The sequence below is a fragment of the Equus przewalskii genome, chromosome 11 (assembly GCF_037783145.1).
Source record: "Equus przewalskii isolate Varuska chromosome 11, EquPr2, whole genome shotgun sequence".
Classification (NCBI taxonomy): Eukaryota; Metazoa; Chordata; class Mammalia; order Perissodactyla; family Equidae; genus Equus; species Equus przewalskii.
The window spans coordinates 23,035,352-23,053,720 of record NC_091841.1 but is presented as its reverse complement, the minus strand read 5'-3'; the positions used below and the strand labels follow the sequence as shown (position 1 = coordinate 23,053,720).

Genomic DNA, 18,369 nt, shown 5'->3' with positions numbered 1-18,369 from the left:
ATTCGCTGAGGGTGCTCGCTCTGTGTGCCAGGCACTGTAGGTCGTGGAATTCTTACAACCACCCTGGTTGGGGGGGCTCCTCAGTGTCCCCAACTTATGGATGAGGAAACTGAGGTGTAGAAAGGTACCAGGATTCAAATCTGGGTCTGGATGACTCCAGTGTTGTAAGGCCCGTGGGCTATAATGCTCTCTTCTGTCACCGGGTGGACTGTGCCCAGCTGACTGCCCGGTGGGCTTGGGGAGAGCATGGAAGCAGGCATGCGGGCCTTCGAGAGGCACAGCTCCACCCTGGGCTTCCTTCTAAGGAATACTGAGCAAACAGAGGCTCCTCTCGTAAGAAGCTCAACAGGAGATGTGAAACCCCACTCCCACCCTCCCGGGGCTGAAAGGCCGCCGCCCCCCTGCTCCCCCTGTTCTCTCCTGCTTTGAGGATCCCAGCAACGCCCAGCTCCACACACCCACTGACACCAGGCCAGCCAGACACAGAAGCCCACAGGTTCCCACACCGCCAGGCGCTCCACACCCCCTCAGCCCTCACTTCCCACAGAAACGATACGGGCACACGCGGCTTCACACACGTGCCATCCCTGGGCAGCCCTGCGGCAGTAACAGCCCCACCCCTGCGCATCCCAACCCAGAGCCTGGGGAGGACTTGGGCATCCCCGCCAAACACCTTCACCCGTGGCCACAACGCTCCATGTCACCTCCGTGGAATCCTTCCTCGGTGGCCAAGAAGTCCCCATGGGTAAGGTTCCTGGGTCTCCCTCGCCTGCACACACACAGGCCCCCGTCCACCCCAGAGAAATCTGGGCCAGCCAGAGCCAGTCTCAGAGAGGAAAAAAGAAATGGAGAGAAACAGTTTTCAGGCCTGCCCGCCGGGAAGGTAACCACATCCCGCGATGTCCTGGGCTCCGCGGTTCTGAGAGATTTATCTCTCTCTGACCACACGCTCAGTGAAACTTCCCCCAGCGCTACTTACCCGGTCCACTAGAGCGTGATGCCAGGCTATTCCAGGGAGACACTGAACTCAGGTGGAGCGCTGGGCCCACAGGTGATTAAATCGAGGCCCCCTCTGGTCCCGGGGAGAGGGGCTGGGGTAGGAGTGGCTTCCACCGACAGGCTGTGCCTTCAACCGTGGCCGGCTGGCCTAGTGCTCTCAGCTCTGGTCCAGAATCCTCGGTCCAGAGATGCTCGACTCCCTGGCACCCTGAAGCAGAGCAGCCGGGCATCATGATTTATGAGGCTGCTGAGGGAGGAAAGGTTGCCAGGCGCTGACTTAAGCAACTTTCGGAGAAACGTGGACAGAGAAATGGGAAGAGGACAGAGGAGCGGGGTTGAAAACATCTCAACTCCAGGGAGCTGCCTGCCCTTGATGTCCACTCCTACGTTCCTCCCTCTGCCCCAGCTGGAATCTGCTCAAAATCAGCGTCTGTGCACGACGCCGATGAGGGGTGGTGATCTGGCTGGGCTCCCAAGCCCTGAGGACTCGGAAAAAGCCTGAGCTCTGCTTTTGGGGAACAGAGGCCACCTCCCCCTCTCGGCCTGTCCGATGTGCCCCACCTGCCCCCCAGCTCTGCTGGGCAGAATCCCAGCCACCCAAGCAGATGGCAAGGGGTGGCTGCAAAGGGCTCCTGGAACCCAAAACCATAAGGCTGAGCCTCAAATCAGAACAAACAGGAGGAGGTGTGCAGGGTGAGCTGAGGGGACGGGGCATGCTGAATATTCACAACGGGGAGGCCTGAGGCTTCCTCCTAACGCACTTGCACTTCAAAGAGCTCTGCAGGCAGAAGAGAAGTGCCAGCGACTCCCGGAGAGGCAGAGAAAGGGACTGCGGGACAGGCCTCAGGCGCGCCTCAGGCGCCCCTCGGACGACCTGGGGACCAATGGACAAGGAAGCACTGGCAATGCCAGGCAGTGTCCAGGCGACAGCCACTGGGCAGAGCGAGTCCCTTGGCACGGAAAAGTCAGCTCTCCAGCCTGGCAGGGTCGGGTCCTCCTTCTACCCACATAGCTGGACAGTGCAGCCTGGACACGGGCAAAAACTTTCTGTCTTGGGGAGCAAGCTTGTGAAATGGGTTGCTGGCTGAAGCAGACTGTCACATGGAATGATCGAGAAACGGGCCTTCCAGTGTGAAGCCTCCTAGCCATGGGGGTCTGTAATTCAGACTCTGCAGCCCATTGTCAGGAATTCGGCCCCTGGTGGCAGAAAGAAATGCAATATGCAGCTACCCTCATCTTCCTCACCTGGGAAGGCCCTTCAGATGGAAGTGGGCTCCCGCTGGGGAGAGATGTCCTGGGGAATTCGTGCCACACCTGTCTGCCCTGGGAGGACCCCTCTGAGGGTGCCCATCACCCTTTCTCCTTGCCCCATGTGTCCGAGGGCATCCCCCACCACCCCTAGCCTCCTGCCATCCAGCGTCAACCTGCCTCGCAGGACCACCCAGCCCCGCGTCCACCCTGGGGGGCCTGACCCACTTCTCTGTCCTCAGGGCACAGCCTCAAAAACGCTGACGCGGCAGTTCCCCGCCCCCATCCTCAGAACCCGGAGCCAGAGGAAATTCTCAAGAGAAAATACACACTTCCAAGTCTCCCTCCCACACAGGTACCCCAGATCTGTCAGCCACAGACACCTCCCAGACCCACCAGGACCACCAGGCAGGTCTGCAGCCCGAGCGAAGGCCATCCTCTTGCTTGGGCCACTCCTACAGGACTCCACAGCCGCTGCCGCCATGCTGGGGACCGTCCTCGGGAGACCTGGGGCCTGGTTCCAGCTCAGCAGCTGACTCACAGTGTCCACAGATCCCACTTCCCACCCCCCCCCCAGGAGCCTTTACGCTCAGGGCCTCTAATTCTCGATGACAGGCCCTCGACCTTCCGGCTGCCTTCCTCCCCTGTCACATTCCATGCCTCCATTTCCTATCACCTCCCTCTGTGGTCTCTTCACCTGACAAGAATCCCCGACCTTTGCACAGCCTTTCACTGTTGACAAAGGGTTTCCACCAAAGGGTGCCCCGTCCCCCTCTATCCTCTACAACCACCTGGTGATGCGGCTCTGACAGGTAAAGTCACCTGCTCAAGGTCACACAGCCGAGACCGGAATTCAAGTTTTCTGGCTCCAAATGCACCGGACGACACTCCAGCTTTAAGGAAGCTCAGCAGCACCTCTAAGCACCCACCTTGGCAAATGAGCTGTCACGTGCCACCCTGGTCTCCCGTACCCTCAACACTGTCTTTCCGGACTCAACCCAAGCTCACCCCATTTATTCTTCCACCCTCGAATCCGCTTACCCAGGAGATCCACAAACACCTAAAGATTTCCCCCACATCCCAAGACTTCTCCGGAGGGGTCTGTAAATTGCCCCTCTGTGGAGTGGAACACCAGGTGATGCTGAGTGAGACCCTCACCCAAAGCTTCTCAAAGGACTGGTGAGGGCAGACACAATCCAGCACACTCCCCATGGCTGCAGACTTATCTTTTCAGCATCCCCCAAATGCTCCTCTGGACCCAAAGGCTTCCAAGCATCCAAGAAGAGAGGCAACTCCCAGACACTCCAGAGGGAACCAACAACCCCAAGAACAGGCAGGGCCTGGCGACTACAGAAAGCTGGTGCACCACGCCGCTCCTGGCCTGCTGACACCGGTCAATCTCAGCCCAGCACATTCTCGTGACACATGTTCAGGGATGGTGATCACCCCTGAGAACCATCCGTCCCCCCCTCCTTGCCCAAAGCTGGGTGAATTCACGAGCCCAGGACAAAGCTGCTACCTGGACAGCTTTCTCTGTCTGGGCCACCATCAGGGTCCTCTTGAAGAAGCAACTTCTGGCGTCTCTTTTTAACACATGAAGGATGCCAACCTTCTCCCAGCCTTCTGCCCTCCTTGGTCCAGTGTACCCCATAAGCACTAAAGGTGGGCCCCACAACAGAGGCAATGCCCCTCCTCATCACCAGAATGGGAGGATGGGGCTCTACTCTTCCCCTCCACCAGGTCTCACGGCCATGGATTCTCCCCTCACAGGGCCAGGCGGCCCCTAGCACCAGGCTGTGCCAAGTCCATTTCTCACAGCCGCGCTAAGAACTCCTGCCATGCTGAGGACACCAATTCTTCAAGCCCCCCGTGCCATCACTCCAGACCGTGTCAAGGCCAGACCCCTCCAATACCCCAGCAACGGCAGCACTTTCTCACACCCATGCCAAGGACACCATGTGTCCACCGCCACCCCGAACGGGTCTAGCGCTGCGCCCATCACCTACTTGCATAGACGGCTGCACCAGCCTCATACCTGGGTGGCCACCACCACGCCAAGGTGGGGGTGAGTCTTCTGCCACCCGTGCCAGGAAAACCACATTGCCTGTGCCAGACCCACGCTACCCACGCCCGTGCCACGGGTGTCACCATCCCCACCGCGGCGCCTGGGGCTGCACGGATCTCACACCTGCCACGGGCGCGCGTGGCAGCCGCACCTCCGCCCGCGGACCCGTCGGGCCGGCCACCGCGCGCCCCGGCCCCTGCCCAGCCCCTGCCCAGCCCCCCGCGCCCGCGCCCGGAGCCCGGCCCGCCGCGCCCGCCGCCCCCCTTACCTCCCGCCCGCCGCAGGGCTCGGCCCGCCGCCGCCGCCGCCGCGACCGCCACCTCCATCCTGGGCTCCCCAAGGCCCCGATTCACTAACGCCGCTTCCGCAGGGCGCCGGCGCCGGCGTGAAGGCCGCCTCCGCCCCCCGGGGGACGCTGCGTCCTTTACGTAAACCTCACACCGCCGCCAGCGGTGACCATGGCGACGGCCGTGGGGCGGCAGCGCCCCCTGGTGCCAGGGAGGGGAGCGGCGCCGAGGCCGGAGGAGCGGAGCCTCCCGAGGGCGCGGGCCCCGCGTGGGGGCGGTGGGCGCCGGGCTACTGCTGCCGCGGGGGCTCCGGGGGCGGCCGGGAGCGGGGCAGGACCCGCCGCGCTGCGTGCGGGGAAGGGAGCGCCTGGGTCCCCCTCCTTCAGGCCCCGCGTGACCGGGTTTAGCGTGGGAGAGGCAAAAAAGCAAGGAGGATCACTGGAGAACTGGTTCATTTGGGGGGAGGAAAGAGAGGGACAGGTTGTACCTCCTCGGGGTGACCCAGCGCGCCTTGAGGGGTCAGAGTGTTTCATCATCTGTGTCCTCCCCCATCCCCCACGCCCGCAGTGCCCAGCATCGTGCCTGGCATCCAAAGGGCACTTGGTCCGTTTTGAATTCCTGGGGAAATGAAGAAAAGCGCCCCTCCTGTTCCGCTTCACACACGCCCGTTCATTCAAGCTGTAAATCATGTAACACACCTTTGCGGGGGGGCGGGGGGCACAAAGAGCAGGGGAACCCAGACTCCGCCCTCAAGGAGCTCAGTCTCCAGGGAACTAGACCTTCACGATGCAGGGTGCTTGTGGTGTAGTAGGAGCTCAGCAGAGAGGGCTGACAGCGCCGTTAGAAGGTGCACTTAAGCCAGCCTTGGGGGAGGGGGTTGGGTCTGGAGGACTGGATGATCCCCTGGATCTCAAAGGTCAGAGGCAAAAAGGGACGGTGTGTTTTTCGGAGGAGGAAAGTGCCTCTAAAATGTTTCCTGGGCCCTGTGGTCATCCCAGGGAAACAGGGCGGGCAGCAGCAGCTTGGTGCAACTGGGAGCCATGGTGCAGCCTAAGGAGCTGTGTGTAAGGGGGACTGAGGTGGGGTCTCGGCCTGAAAATTACCTGGACATTTGGGTTTCAAGTGAGCCTCTGAGTCCAGAGCAGGCTTCCCCTCTGTTGAAGCAGGTGGCAGCTACCTCTGGAAGGAGTTCTGGATTATTTGCAGTTATTTTGAAGGCAAACTCCAGCTAGGGAAGAGAAAAGAAAATGGAGAGGGGACCAACGGTAGGATGACTCAAGGGGATTCAAGAAGATGAACCCTCCCAGCCTCTGGAAGGGCAGGGATCAAGGAGGCTGTAAGGACTGACTGTAGCGGTAGCAGTTTAGGGACTTTCTTTCTAGATCACTGCAATTAATTAGACCCAAAACTTCTAAACTTAATGTCTCTTGGTTCAAAGTTCTAGATTCCCAGAAGAAAGAATCTTATTGGTCCAGCTTGGGCCATGGTCAACCACAGTAGCTACATTCCACCCTGTCGCTGCCATGTGCATGCAAATTCACACACACACACACACACACACACACATCCTCCTTCCATTCATCCAAAGTTGTGCTCACCAGACAAGTTCCAATATTCCGTGGTCGGCCACCTTCAGACCTGATGTCATGCTCCAGATCCAAGTCGAGCATCTTCAAGGTGATGTCCACACTTCTCCTCAAGTTCTATGGTGATGGCATCTGGGGACTTAAACAACTGAATTAAAGGGTATATTTAACCCCCTAACAACGTGTCCTTTGTACTTTTTTTATTTTTTAGGAAGATTAGCCCTGAGCTAACATCTGCTGCCAATCCTCCTCTTTTTTTGCTGAGGAAGATTGGCCCTCAGCTAGCATCCGTGCCCATCTTCCTCTACTTTATATGTGGGACACCTGCCACAGCATGGCTTGATAAGCGGTGCATAGGTCCACACCCGGGATCCAAACCAGCGAACCCCAGGGCGCCAAAGCAGAGCATGTGAACTTAACCGCTGTACCACGGGCCGGCCCCATGTCCTTTGTACTTTTGCTACTCAAAGGGCAGCATTGGCTGCACCATCCGGGAGCTTATTAGAAATGCAGAATCCCAGACCCAACAATCTCAGCAGGTTAACAAGATCCCCGAGATTTGAAAGCACATTAAAGTTTGAGAAGCACTGCTATTATAAATACTGAAAGAAAGGAAGAGGAAAGATATGGAAAACGTTTTTATTTATTTTTCTTTTTTTTTTTTTGAGGAAGATTAGCCTTGAGCTAACTGCTGCCAATCCTCCTCTTTTTGCTGAGGAAGACTGGCCCTGAGCTAACATCCATGCCCATCTTCCTCTACTTTATATGTGGGATGCCTACCACAGCATGGCGTGCCAGCGGTGCCATGTCTGCACCCAGGATCTGAACCAGTGAACCCCGGGCTGCCAAAGTGGAATGTGCACACTTAACCGCTGCACCACTGAGCCGGCCCCTGAAAAATGTTTTTTAATTGTCATCACTCCTATTGAAAAAGAAAAGAGGGGAGGGGTCATTTCATCTTCAGCAACTCTAGTAACCAAGAAGAAAACACAGGTGGAGGCTGCAGTCTTTATTTTTGCAACTGACTGCAAACTCCTAAAACGTATTTATGATTTCCTGCCTCCGATTCCTTATTCCGCGTTCCACTTGCCTCCTGCCTGCATCTCATTCCGTCACGATTTTTTGCCTGGTGGCCTGACCTGAGTCTTTATCCTTGAGGGCCTGATCCTGGCTGTAAAGCTTCACAGCAGGCTTGCATCTAAACTTACTACTGGGCACGATGATGTAGGGGGTCCTCCATGGGGACCCTGTGTGTGTGTGTGTGTGTGTGTGTGTGTGTGATGAAGATCCCCAAATGGCCAGGTGGCAGTCTCGGTTTCTAATTCAGTGCAACCATTATTGTGTCTCCTGTTGGAAACATCCCTCCTTTCAGTTCCAAAACCACCAGACCCTGAAATCCCGGAGTTGCCTGAACCGGAAGCAGACAGCAGACATTTTGATGATGGTGAGGGTCACCATTCGCCCCTTGTTCCAAGATCCTTTGGAAGAAAGGTACCATAACAGGGGTCTGGTTCAGAGCACATGTTCCCTGGGGGCCTGACCTGGTCCAGCTGCCAGGCTGCATCCTCTCCCCTCTATGCTCTGCTTGCCCTGCCCTCTGAGTGCCTTCAGGCCCGATTCCGACAGAGTTTGGCCAGGTGTCTTTGCAGACAGCCACCAGCGTTGTGGGCAGACTGGAGCTGGGGAGGAGGACAGGAGTGAGGGCACCAGAATGGGCGACAAGCCATAGACTGGTCCTGCTCCAGCTGCCCGGCTGTGCTCCCTCAGTTCGGTGCCAAATTCCCACTCTGGCCTCAGTTTCCCTCTGGGTCCCAGTGGGGATAATAACATAGCTCCTCCTCCCAGGGGGGCTGTGTGGATTAACTAATTAATGAGCGTGACATCGTCTGCTTCCACAAAGGGGCTGATTAAATGCTGAGTGTTGTTATTAGAGCGATGGAGGGTGTGTGACAGGCAGAGTCGACTGGAGACAGATCTGCTCCCCTCGCCTCCTCCCCACCCCCTTCCTCCGTCTGCCCCACACTCTGCAAGCTGAACATCTTGCAAGACGAAACCAAGATGATTTTTGGCACCCCCAAAGACAGTGTATAACTTTTGCGCATTTCCCCTGTACTGGAATGTGAGTCACAGCCGAGCTTCGGAGCGTAATCTGTCTCCGACAGCTGGCACAGCTGTGCCCTGGCCCAGACTCTCGGCTTCCAGCAGCTGCAGAACGAGATGGCTTGGCCAGTGATTGCTTCAGGATAGAGGTGCCTGCAGAAAGACAACTGCAGAATTCCTGGGCTGGGCACCAACCCCCTCATGACATTGCCCAGTGGTCCCAGGGACTGAGTGACCACCTTGCCTCACAGCCTGAGGGAGGGAGAGCCAGCATGGCCCTCTGGTTTAAGGTTGGGGGAATTCAAAGCATGCAGGATTTTAAAGTATAAAGTATCTGCTCATGGCCCTGGGAGATCTGATGACTATATTTTAGCTTGGATGCAGGAGATAGGATGACAAATGAAATCACAGCTCTGGGACATGGTGCCTTTAGCCAAGCTTGTTCCCAGATGCAAAAGCCCAGAGACCCCTGAGTGGAATAGTGAATGTGACTTTCCCAGTAGCCGATGTGGGATTGTTGTCCACCGCCAGGTGCTAGGTCCCCCATCCCTGAGTGTTGTAGGGTGCCAGCTCCCACCCTGAGTCCTGGTACCCGTGACGGGGTGGGTGGGAAGGAATGGCTCAGTCCTGCCACCAGGTAAATAAGTCTGCATCTGACAACCAAGGGGAATGTTGTTTACCCAAATAGCACAAACTCAGCCTGCCTGGGGAGGTGGGAGCAAAGCTCTGGAGGCTGAGCTGTCAGACTCCCACAGGGAGAGAAATTAGCCAGTTGCGAGGTCTAGGAAATGCATGTGAATTGGGGTTTGGGGTGCCTGGAGTCAGCTCTGGATCATTCTGGGCATCTCCTAGTGGGATTTCAGCCCTTCTTCCCTCTGAAAACTGTTGCTCTCCCTGCCTTCTTGTCCCTCCTGCTGCAAGATACAGGAGTGGGTCACAGAGCAAATAGCCTGGAAGTGGGAGCTGGACCACCCAGAGATCAGCCACCACTGGGACGTGCTCAGGTCCTGTGCAAGAGGCAAATTGTTCCCTCCCACCAGAGGGGGGCCTACAAGCCCATACCTTTTACCTGAGTAAACACAATTTGCAGTCAGGGTCTCAACAAATCTATGTGATAAAGGGGATGGTGATGGAGGAGATGCTGGAGGAGGTGACAGTGATGGTTGTTTGGGTGGTCATGATGATAGAGAGGGGAGAAAGGACTGATGGCTTCCAAGGGGAAGTTTTGGGAGGTTTTTCCATTCCTGCCTTATCCTCCATTCACTGTAGCATCACCAACACTTTCGCTGTAATGCCCAAAGGATTAGGGGATCCTTGCATCTCATTAAACCAGCCTATTTGTAAGTGTCTGCTCTCTGATGGGCATTGTAGTAACTAGTTTTTCTCCTTGGGGCGATGGGGAGTTGCGGGAGTGTAAACACAGATGTCTCAGGGGAAAGCCTGCGTGCTTACTGACTAGCGTGATTCATCTGCACTTTCTGGACACCAGTAACAAGAGCAGAGAGTCTGTCCTCTTGAGGGTGTTCATCCATCCACCCATTCACCCACCCAATCATACTCCCACCTGGCTCTTCACCCACCTGTCCATCCACTCACCCATCCCTCCACCCAGTCTGTCCATTACCCAACTACCTAGTCATCCACTCCTTCATCAATCCACCCTCTCCTCTATCCACTCACCCACCCATCAACACATCCATCCATCCATGCAGCCAGCCAGCCAGCCAGCCAGCCATCTATCTGCCCACTCATCCACACATTCATCCATCCAAGCACTCATCCACACATCCACACATCCATCCATCCTTCCACTCATCCACACATCCAGCCATCCTTCCACTCATCCACACATCCAGCCATCCAGCCGTCCATCCATCCAGCCATCTGCCCACCCACTTATCCACTCATCCACACATCCAGCCATCCTTCCACTCATCCACACATCCAGCCATCCAGCCGTCCATCCATCCAGCCATCTGTCCACCCACTTATCCACTCATCCACACATCCAGCCATCTATCCATCCACCTATCACTTCAATCATGTCCTATTGATTCCTCCTCCTGAATATCTTTAAAACTATCCACTTGTATCCATTTCCGCTGGTATCACCCAAGTCCAGGTCACCTTTGTCTCTCTTCAAGGCAACTGCAACGGGTTCCTAACTGCTCTCACTTCTCATCTGCTTTCCACTCCACAGATAGTGTGACCTTTTATAAATGAATATCAGATTACATTGTGTCACTCCTTAAAACCCTGCTGTGGTTTCTCATTCCTCTTAAAATACAGACTCCAATCTTTTTAGGTATGACATATATAGTAAAGCATACAGCTTGGTGAATTGCCACATATGTATATACCTGTGACCACACCCAGATGAAGATACAGAACATTTCCACTTCTCTGCCCTTCTATGGTCAATACCTCCTCCCCAAAGTAACCAGTATTCGGACTTCTATGCCATAGATAGGTTTTTCCTGAACTTTCTAGTAATAGAATCATAGAGTATGTGCTCTTTTGTGCCTGCCTTCTTTTGCTCAACATTATGTCTGTGAGATTCATCTATGTTATTTTGTGTATCAGCAGTTCGTTCTTTTTTATTGCTGTGTAATATTTCATTAGATGAACATACCATGATTTGTTTGTCTATTCTGCTATTGATGGATACGTGGCCTTTTCCAGTTTGGGGCTCTAATGAACAAGGCTTCTAAGAATATTCTGGTACAAGTCTTTTGGTGAATATTGCACTTAGATCTCTTGGGTAGTATAGTAGGCAGAATAATGGTCCCCCAATGACGTCCATGTCCTATTCCCCAGAACCTTGAATAGGTTAGATTACATGGCAAAGGGGCATTAAGGTTGCAGGTGGAATTAATGTTGCTAATCAACTGACCTTGAGATGGGGAGATTATCCTGGATTAGCCGGTGGACCCAATGTAATCACCCAACTCCTTATCAGTAGAAGAAGGAAGCCGAGTGAGAGAACCAGAGAGATGGCAGCTTGAGAAAGACTCGACCAGCCACTGCTGGCTTTGAAGATGAGCCAAGGAACGCAGGTAGCCTCAAGAAGCTGGGAAAGGCAAGGAAATGGGTCATCTCCTAGAGACTCCAGAAGGAACACAGCCCTGCTATCACCTTGATTTTAGTCCAGTGAGACCCGTTTTGGACTTCTGACCTTTACAACTATAAGATAATAGATTTGTGTTGTCTTAAGCCACCAAGTGTCTGGCAATATGTTACAGGAGCCCTAGGAAGCTAATACAGGCGGATGCCTAGGAGTGCAATTGCTGGGTCAAAGGACGGACTGAAGACTCAAACTCTTCTCATGGTCTCCACCATCCACCGTGTCTGGCCCGCCCACGTGTCCACCCGCATCTCAGGCCACTCTCTGCTCTGCCCTCCACGCTCCAGCCAAGCTCTTCCTCAAAGACTCTCTGCGGGGATGGCCCGCAGATCAGCGATCACTTCCCAGGATGCTTCCTCGAGGTCGGGTTCCCTGGTGCTGACGTGCTCCCCAAGCACCCTGTCCCTTTCCTTTGGGGCACTTATCAAGGTTTGCCATGCCGTATTCATTTAAGCAGTTGAGTTTGCCCCAGACTAGAAGCTCCATGTGGCAGGGGCTGGGCCACCACTTTGTCCTCAGTGCTTAGTGCCTGGCACAGAGTACGGCCCACAGCAGCTGCCTGCTCCATGGTGAATGAACTGTTTCTGTTGGATAGGGAGGGGGAGTTGTCGTCTGGAGGCAGCGAGGATGTCAGAGAGAGTGCGGAGAGGAGGAAGGAGGAGGAAGGAAGAAGCTACGAGGACATACGGGAGAGAGAGAAACTGCCACCCTGGAGATCCCCATGGCCCAGGTTCTGCCTGCAGCTTCAGTCTCATTTCTCCTGCTCACCCAGCGTCCCCAGGGCGAGAAGACTCTTGAAAACTGTTCATGTGGATCAAACCCACAGGAGGGAAATGCCGCTCTCGTAGTGAGAAAGCCCTGTCTTCGATGGCTTTCCAGGGACCTGTGACTCATGTTTACTGCCTTGGAAACTGTCAGCCAGCCCCCTGAGGTGGGAGGGGTTTTATGAGTCTTCAGGTGACCAAGACTTGGAGAGGGGCGGTGAGTTGCCCAAGGCTCCCTGACATCTTAGAATCAGACCTGAAACTGGCGTTCTTGACTCCTAGCTCGGTGGTGGGGTGGGGTAGGGTTGCCAGATTTAGCAAAAAAGAAAAAACAAAACAGGACACGCAATTAAGTTTGAATTTCCGATGAACAGCAGATAATTTTTTAGTATAAGTACATCTCAAATATTGCACAAGACATACTTATACTAAAGAGTTATTGTCGTTCATCCGAAATTCAAATTTAACTGAGCATCCTGGGGTTTTTTTTTTTGGTTTTTGGGTTTGTTTGTTTTTTTCGCTGAGGAAGATTTGCCCTGAGCTGACATCCGCCGTCAATCTTCCTCTTTCTGTATGTGAGCTGCCGGTGCAGCACGCCACTGACAGACGAGTGGTGTAGGTCTGTGCCCGGCAACCAAACCCCAGGTGCCAAAGCGGAGCGCACTGAACTTAACCACTAGGCCACCGGGGCTGGCCCACGAGCATCCTGTATTTTATCTGGCAATCCGGGGGAGGCGGGTAGGACTGCAGTGAGAGAGTGGGGATCAACCTCTGCTTCACTACCAAGCAGGCCTTTCTGGGGACCCGAGTCCCCAGGCTGTCCAGAACGCAGCCTGTTCATCCCTTGGACAGAGCTGGCCACCCTCTGACCTCTTTGGCCTCCTTGAGTCCCCCTCCTTGGCCTCTGAGCAGACCCCAGCCTTCTGCCGGGTCGCTGGTTCTCAGCTTAGTACATGGGATCATCTGCCCAGGCCCAGGCTGCACCCCAGGCCCGTTACAGCAGAATCTCCGGGGCTTAGACTCAGGCATCAGGAGTTCAGAAAGCCCCCTGGTGCATCCAGCATGCAGCCGAGGCCGAGAACCCCTGAGCCAGCAGGGCCCGCTTCTTCCCTGCTGAGTCGCGTTAGTTCCGCCTTCGCCCACTGGAAGAGCTGCCCTTTTGCAAACCGCTCTGCCAGGGCCCGCCCCGCCCTCGGCTCTGGCTCTCTCGGCTCTTGCTGGTTGATTCTCAGGAGCTTCGGTTTCAGAGAATGACTGTGTCTGTCTATCCCCAGGCTCATCAGGAAAGCAGGGCTGGAAGCCCCTCTTCTGGATCCCTGTGCCCCCCGTGTACTGACCACAGGCGACGGCATCTGGAGGACTGGGGGAGCTCCTCGGGGTTCCGGGGAAAAGGTCAGGCAGAAAGCAGGTCGTTCTTTGAGCTGATCCTTTTATTCTAGGAGCCCAGTCCTCAACGCGGGGTTGAATCTGTCAGCTGGAGGGGTCTCTGTAGCTGCCCATACTTCAACCCCACAGAACATCACGTCCTTGTGATTGCTCACCAGGGTCTGTCTTCCTCACTAGACTCAACTCCAGGAGGGCGGAGAATGGGTCTGTCTTCTGTGTCCCCAGACCTAGGCTGGTGGCTGGAGCAGGGGCTCAATTAATATTTGTGGATGAACCCTTGGTAATCGTGAACTCCAATCCCACCCTTGTACAGATAAGGAAATAGAAGCACAGAGAGGGGAGAGAACCTGCCCCGGGTTGCACAGCATGGCGGAGGCTGGGTTAGGACTAAAATTCAAAGGCTCTGATTCTCATGCCAGGCTCTTTACCCCTGTCGTACCACCAGGAGGGCCCCCACCTCTACTCCAACCCCACCCCACTCAGCCCCGTTCTGCACCATCAGTTCTCTGCCATTCACGATCACCCACCCCCCTACATATACACACAGACATACGCTATCTCTGTCTTCTCAAGGCTTCCCTGGCTGGAAGGGTCAGGATGACCCTGGCAGTGGGTGGGGAGACAGGCAAGGGAGGAGGAGAGCTATATTCCGTGTGAGACACCGGAAACCCCTCTAGCCTGAAGCCCAAGCCGCCAAACAGACTTCTAGTTGAAGAACTCCTGCAGAGTATGGAGGGAGCCGGGACTTCTATTTTGATAGGCCTCTTAGAGTGGACTTTGCCCTCTCTCTGCTACCTCTTATCACTGAGAAAGGACTGTACTGCCACCAAGATCCCAGAGCCTGCTCCACCTCCCCCCCCCACCCCCCCGCCAAGTCATGAAGCTGGCAGGTCCACAAGCAGCATCTAGAGCCAAGTGGAGCCCCTTCTAAAGTCTAAACTCCTCCTTTACTGGCTGTCAAACCCTCTTTGAGACTCAGTTTCCTGGTCAGGAAAATGAGTCTAATAGTATTGCTGGGGTGGGGCGGAGGGGAGGAGTCCAGGCTTGGCACAGAGTTGGTGCCTAGTCAAGATGCTTTCCCTGAGCCCTTGCCCTGGGGTTTCGGGGACGTTCTGACTGTGAGAATAGTTAGCAGAAACTCAAGGCTGATCCCCAGATTGCACAAACTGATGTCACCCATCCCCTCCTGAGCTGTGAGTCAGAAGGTGGCCTTTTTCTGGCCCATGGCCCATTGGTTAAGTTCCTGCACTCTGCTTTGGCAGCCCAGGCTTTGCCAGTTCAGATTCTGGGCACAGACCTAGCACCTCTCATCAGGCCATGCTGTGGCAGCATCCCACATAGAAGAGCTGGAAGCACCTACAACTAGGATATACAACTAGGTACTGGGGCTTTGGGGAGAAAAAAAAAAGAGGAAGATTGGCAACAGATGTTAGCTCAGGGCCAATCTTCCTCAAAGAACAAAAAAGGTGATGTAAAAAAAAGAAGGTAGGCTTTTTGTAAATTCATGAAGGATGACAGCTTCCTAATGGACTCCAAAGGGGCCAAGCACCTTCCAGAGACATCGCTGCCTTTTGAAGTCGATGTCAAGAAGGGTAAACCAGGGAGCCAGCCCAGTGGCATGGTGGTTATGTTTCCGTGCTCCACTTCAGCAGCCTGGGGTTTGTGGGTCCAGATCCTGGATGCCGACGTACACACCACTCATCAGGCCATGCTGTGGCAGCATCCCACATACAAAATAGAGGAAGATTGCCAAAGATGTTAGCTCAGGGTCAATCTTCCTCACCAAAAGAAGAAGAAGAAGAAAGGTAAGCCAGCACGTGCACTGCAAGGCCCTGGAGGCAAGTTTGCAAGGGTCTCCCTGGGAGAGTAGCCATCAGAGGGGACAGAATCAGACAGGCTGCAGCGGCGGGCGTGGTGGACCCAGGAAACCACAGCCCAGCCTTGGATCTCAGATACCCTTTTCTTAGTAGTTTAAAAAAAGTTGTTTTTTGTGGTTCAATAAACATAACATAAAATTAACCATTTTAACTATTTTTAAGGGTACAATTCAGGGGCCTTAAGTACATTCACATTGTTGTGCCACCATTTCCAGAACTTTCTCATCATCCCATTCTGAAACTCTGGATCCGTGAAACAAGAACTCCCCGTTCCCCCTCCCCCCTCGTAACCACGTGCTGCTTTCTGTCTCTATGAATTTGACTGTTCTGGGGACCTCGTATAGGTGGAATCACACAGTATTTGTCCTTTGTGTCTGGCTTATTTCACTTAGCGAATGTCTTCAATGTTCATCTATGTTGTAGCGTGTGTCAGAATTTCCTTCCTTTTTAAGGCTGAATGATATTCCATTGTATGGATAGACCACATTTCAACCATCAGCGGGCGTTTGGGTTGTTTAAACTTTTTGGCAACAATAATAATAATGCTCTGAATGTGGGTCTACACATATCTGGTCAAGTCCCTTCTTTCAATTCTTTTAAGCGTATGCCCTTGTCAGAAGGTAAACTGAGGCACATCAAAAGTTCTAAGAGTTCATTTGAACAAACATTGATTCGAGTCAGGCAGCATCCAGTCTAGCAGACAGGAAGGAGCTCCGAGGAGCTGGAGAGAAGGAAAGACGTTTATAGGCAGAAGGAGCGGGAGCAAGAAGTTACACGAGGTGAAAAGTGAGTTGGTTGTTGCAAAGCTACTTTCCCTCAGAGGCTGGCAGGGGTCTATGAGGCAGGTCACCCAGCTAGCGCCGATCGGGCGAGTCCTGATGGGTTGGTTAAGATTCCATCGCTGGGAGGGCCGAAACCGTAATCAAGCTAAGTCTCAGTTTGGTGACATGGGACTTAGCATAAGCAACTCCACTTTGGGGCCTGTTGTCTTGTTTTTAAGACCTAGAAGAGGATTTGCTGGATCGTTTGGTAATTTTATGTTTAATTTTTGGAGGAATTGCCATACTGTTTCCGAATGCCCATTTTGCATCCCCACCAGTAACACACAAGGATTCCAATTTCTCCACATCCGTGCCAACACCTGTCATTTTCTGTTGGCTTATTTTTTATAATAGGCATCTTAATGGGTGTGCAGTGGTATCTCACTTTGATTTCCCTGATGATTGGTGTTGTTGAGCATCTTCTCACGTGCTTATTAACCATTTTTAAGTGGGCTTTTTTTCTTTTCTTAGTGAGTTAAAAGTTACATACTAATCCTAAGTGTGTACAGCTTAATTTAGTAATTAACGGGGTAACCATCATCCAGATCAAAGTTTAGAACATTCCAGCATCCAAGAAGAGTCCTTCACGCCCCTTCCTAGTCAGTACTTCCTGAAGGAAACCACTATTCTGACTTCTGTCACCATGGGTGATGTTGCCTGTTCTAGAACTTCAGATAAATGGAATCATAGAGTATGTTTATTTCTGTGATTGGCTTCTTTCACTCATTGTTCTATTTATGAGATACATCGATATCATTGTATGTGGCAATAGCCCATTCTTTTTCATTGCTGTATAGTATTCCATTGCATGAATATACCACAATCTATTAGGATTAATCATATGAAATTGCTATTAGGATTAATCATATGAAATTGCTAATCTTCAACCTTTTTATCTACAAAAAATGGCCATTCTATAAGGCTCAACCTAATATTTATCCTTTCTATAGTTGATGGATATTTGCTGCTGTGAACATCTGTGTATGTGTCCTGGTGAGCATATGCATGCACCCATTTATGTTGAGTATATTCCTGGGGATAGATTTGCTGCATCCTAAGATATATGTATGTTGGGTTCAGTCACTTCTTCTGGTTTTACAAAGTGGTTTCACCAATTTACACTCCCATCAACCACGTATGAGAGTTCCAGTTGCCCCACATCCTTGCCAACCTTTGTTATGGTCACTCCTTTCAGTTGTAGCCAATTTTCCAGCCACCTTTTGTGGAATGCGTCCTCAGCTTTTGTTCCCTTCTCCATCCACTGCAATGGCTCGATGGGTCAGAGCTGACTGCCCTGGGCTCCCCCGAGCGTCTGAAAGCATCTTTATATGGGTTGGGCAGGAGGTCAGTTAACCCCCTGGTCAGGGCTGGTCTAAGCTCTGCCCCTTGGAGCTGCTCAGCAATGAACGTGTCATGTTGTGATTCATAAGAAATATGTATCTGGTCATCCAGGTGAACAAAATGTATTTCTCATCTATTTGGTCTTCATCTACAGTTCCCGGCTTACAGCTCTAAAACCCTTGGACTTGCCTTTTAGATAAGAGCAATGGGAGCATCTTTGGTTACAACACTTGATCTCTTGTCCTTAGTTCTTGAAGTTACTTCAGAGCCATAAAGGTGAAATGGGTGTCTTGTCATTCATAACAAACCCCTTTTCGCCACAACTGGGTTTATGTTATGAGGTGACTTTTGGAAAGCACCTAAGGATGGGGCCTGGTTGCCAGGGGAACCAGCCATAAATAAAAAGGTGTAGCTTTCAGCCCATTTTCTGATTTCCAGGGAGGGGAGAGGGGCTGGTGGTTGAATCAATTACCAATGGCCAACGAGTTAATCAATCAGGCCTATAAGGAAGCTTCCATAAAACCCAAAAAGTGGGGGTTTGGAGAGCTTCCAGGCTGGGGAACCAGGACGCTTCCATGTGCCACCATGCTGGGCCCCAACCTCCACAAGGACAAAAGCTCCTTTGTTCAAGGCCTTGTCCACCATATCTCTTCATCTGGCTGTTGATCCGTATCCTTTGATATCCTTTGCAATAATCCAGTAATCGAGTGAGTAAACCAGTTTCCTGAGTTCTGTGAGCTTCTCCAGCACCTTAATCCAACCCAAGGAGGC

The 18,369-nt window shown here is 53.2% G+C and overlaps 1 protein-coding gene across 3 annotated transcripts in view; it reads right to left on the bottom strand.

Moving 5' to 3' along the window:
- The window catches only part of DAGLA (diacylglycerol lipase alpha), a 63,228-nt gene extending 58,453 nt beyond the window's left edge, over window positions 1–4,775 (bottom strand). The window contains exons 1-2 of one of the 3 annotated variants that reach the window (XM_070564115.1): window positions 4,581–4,719; window positions 980–1,207 (exon numbers count right to left, since the gene is read on the bottom strand). The gene's annotated coding sequence lies outside the window, so the exon portion shown is untranslated. Of the gene's footprint in view, window positions 1–979; window positions 1,208–4,580 lie in introns of all 3 variants that reach the window. The other 2 variants (XM_070564114.1, XM_070564119.1) reach the window with 2 other exon arrangements.
- Between the last annotated feature and the right edge of the window lie 13,594 nt (window positions 4,776–18,369).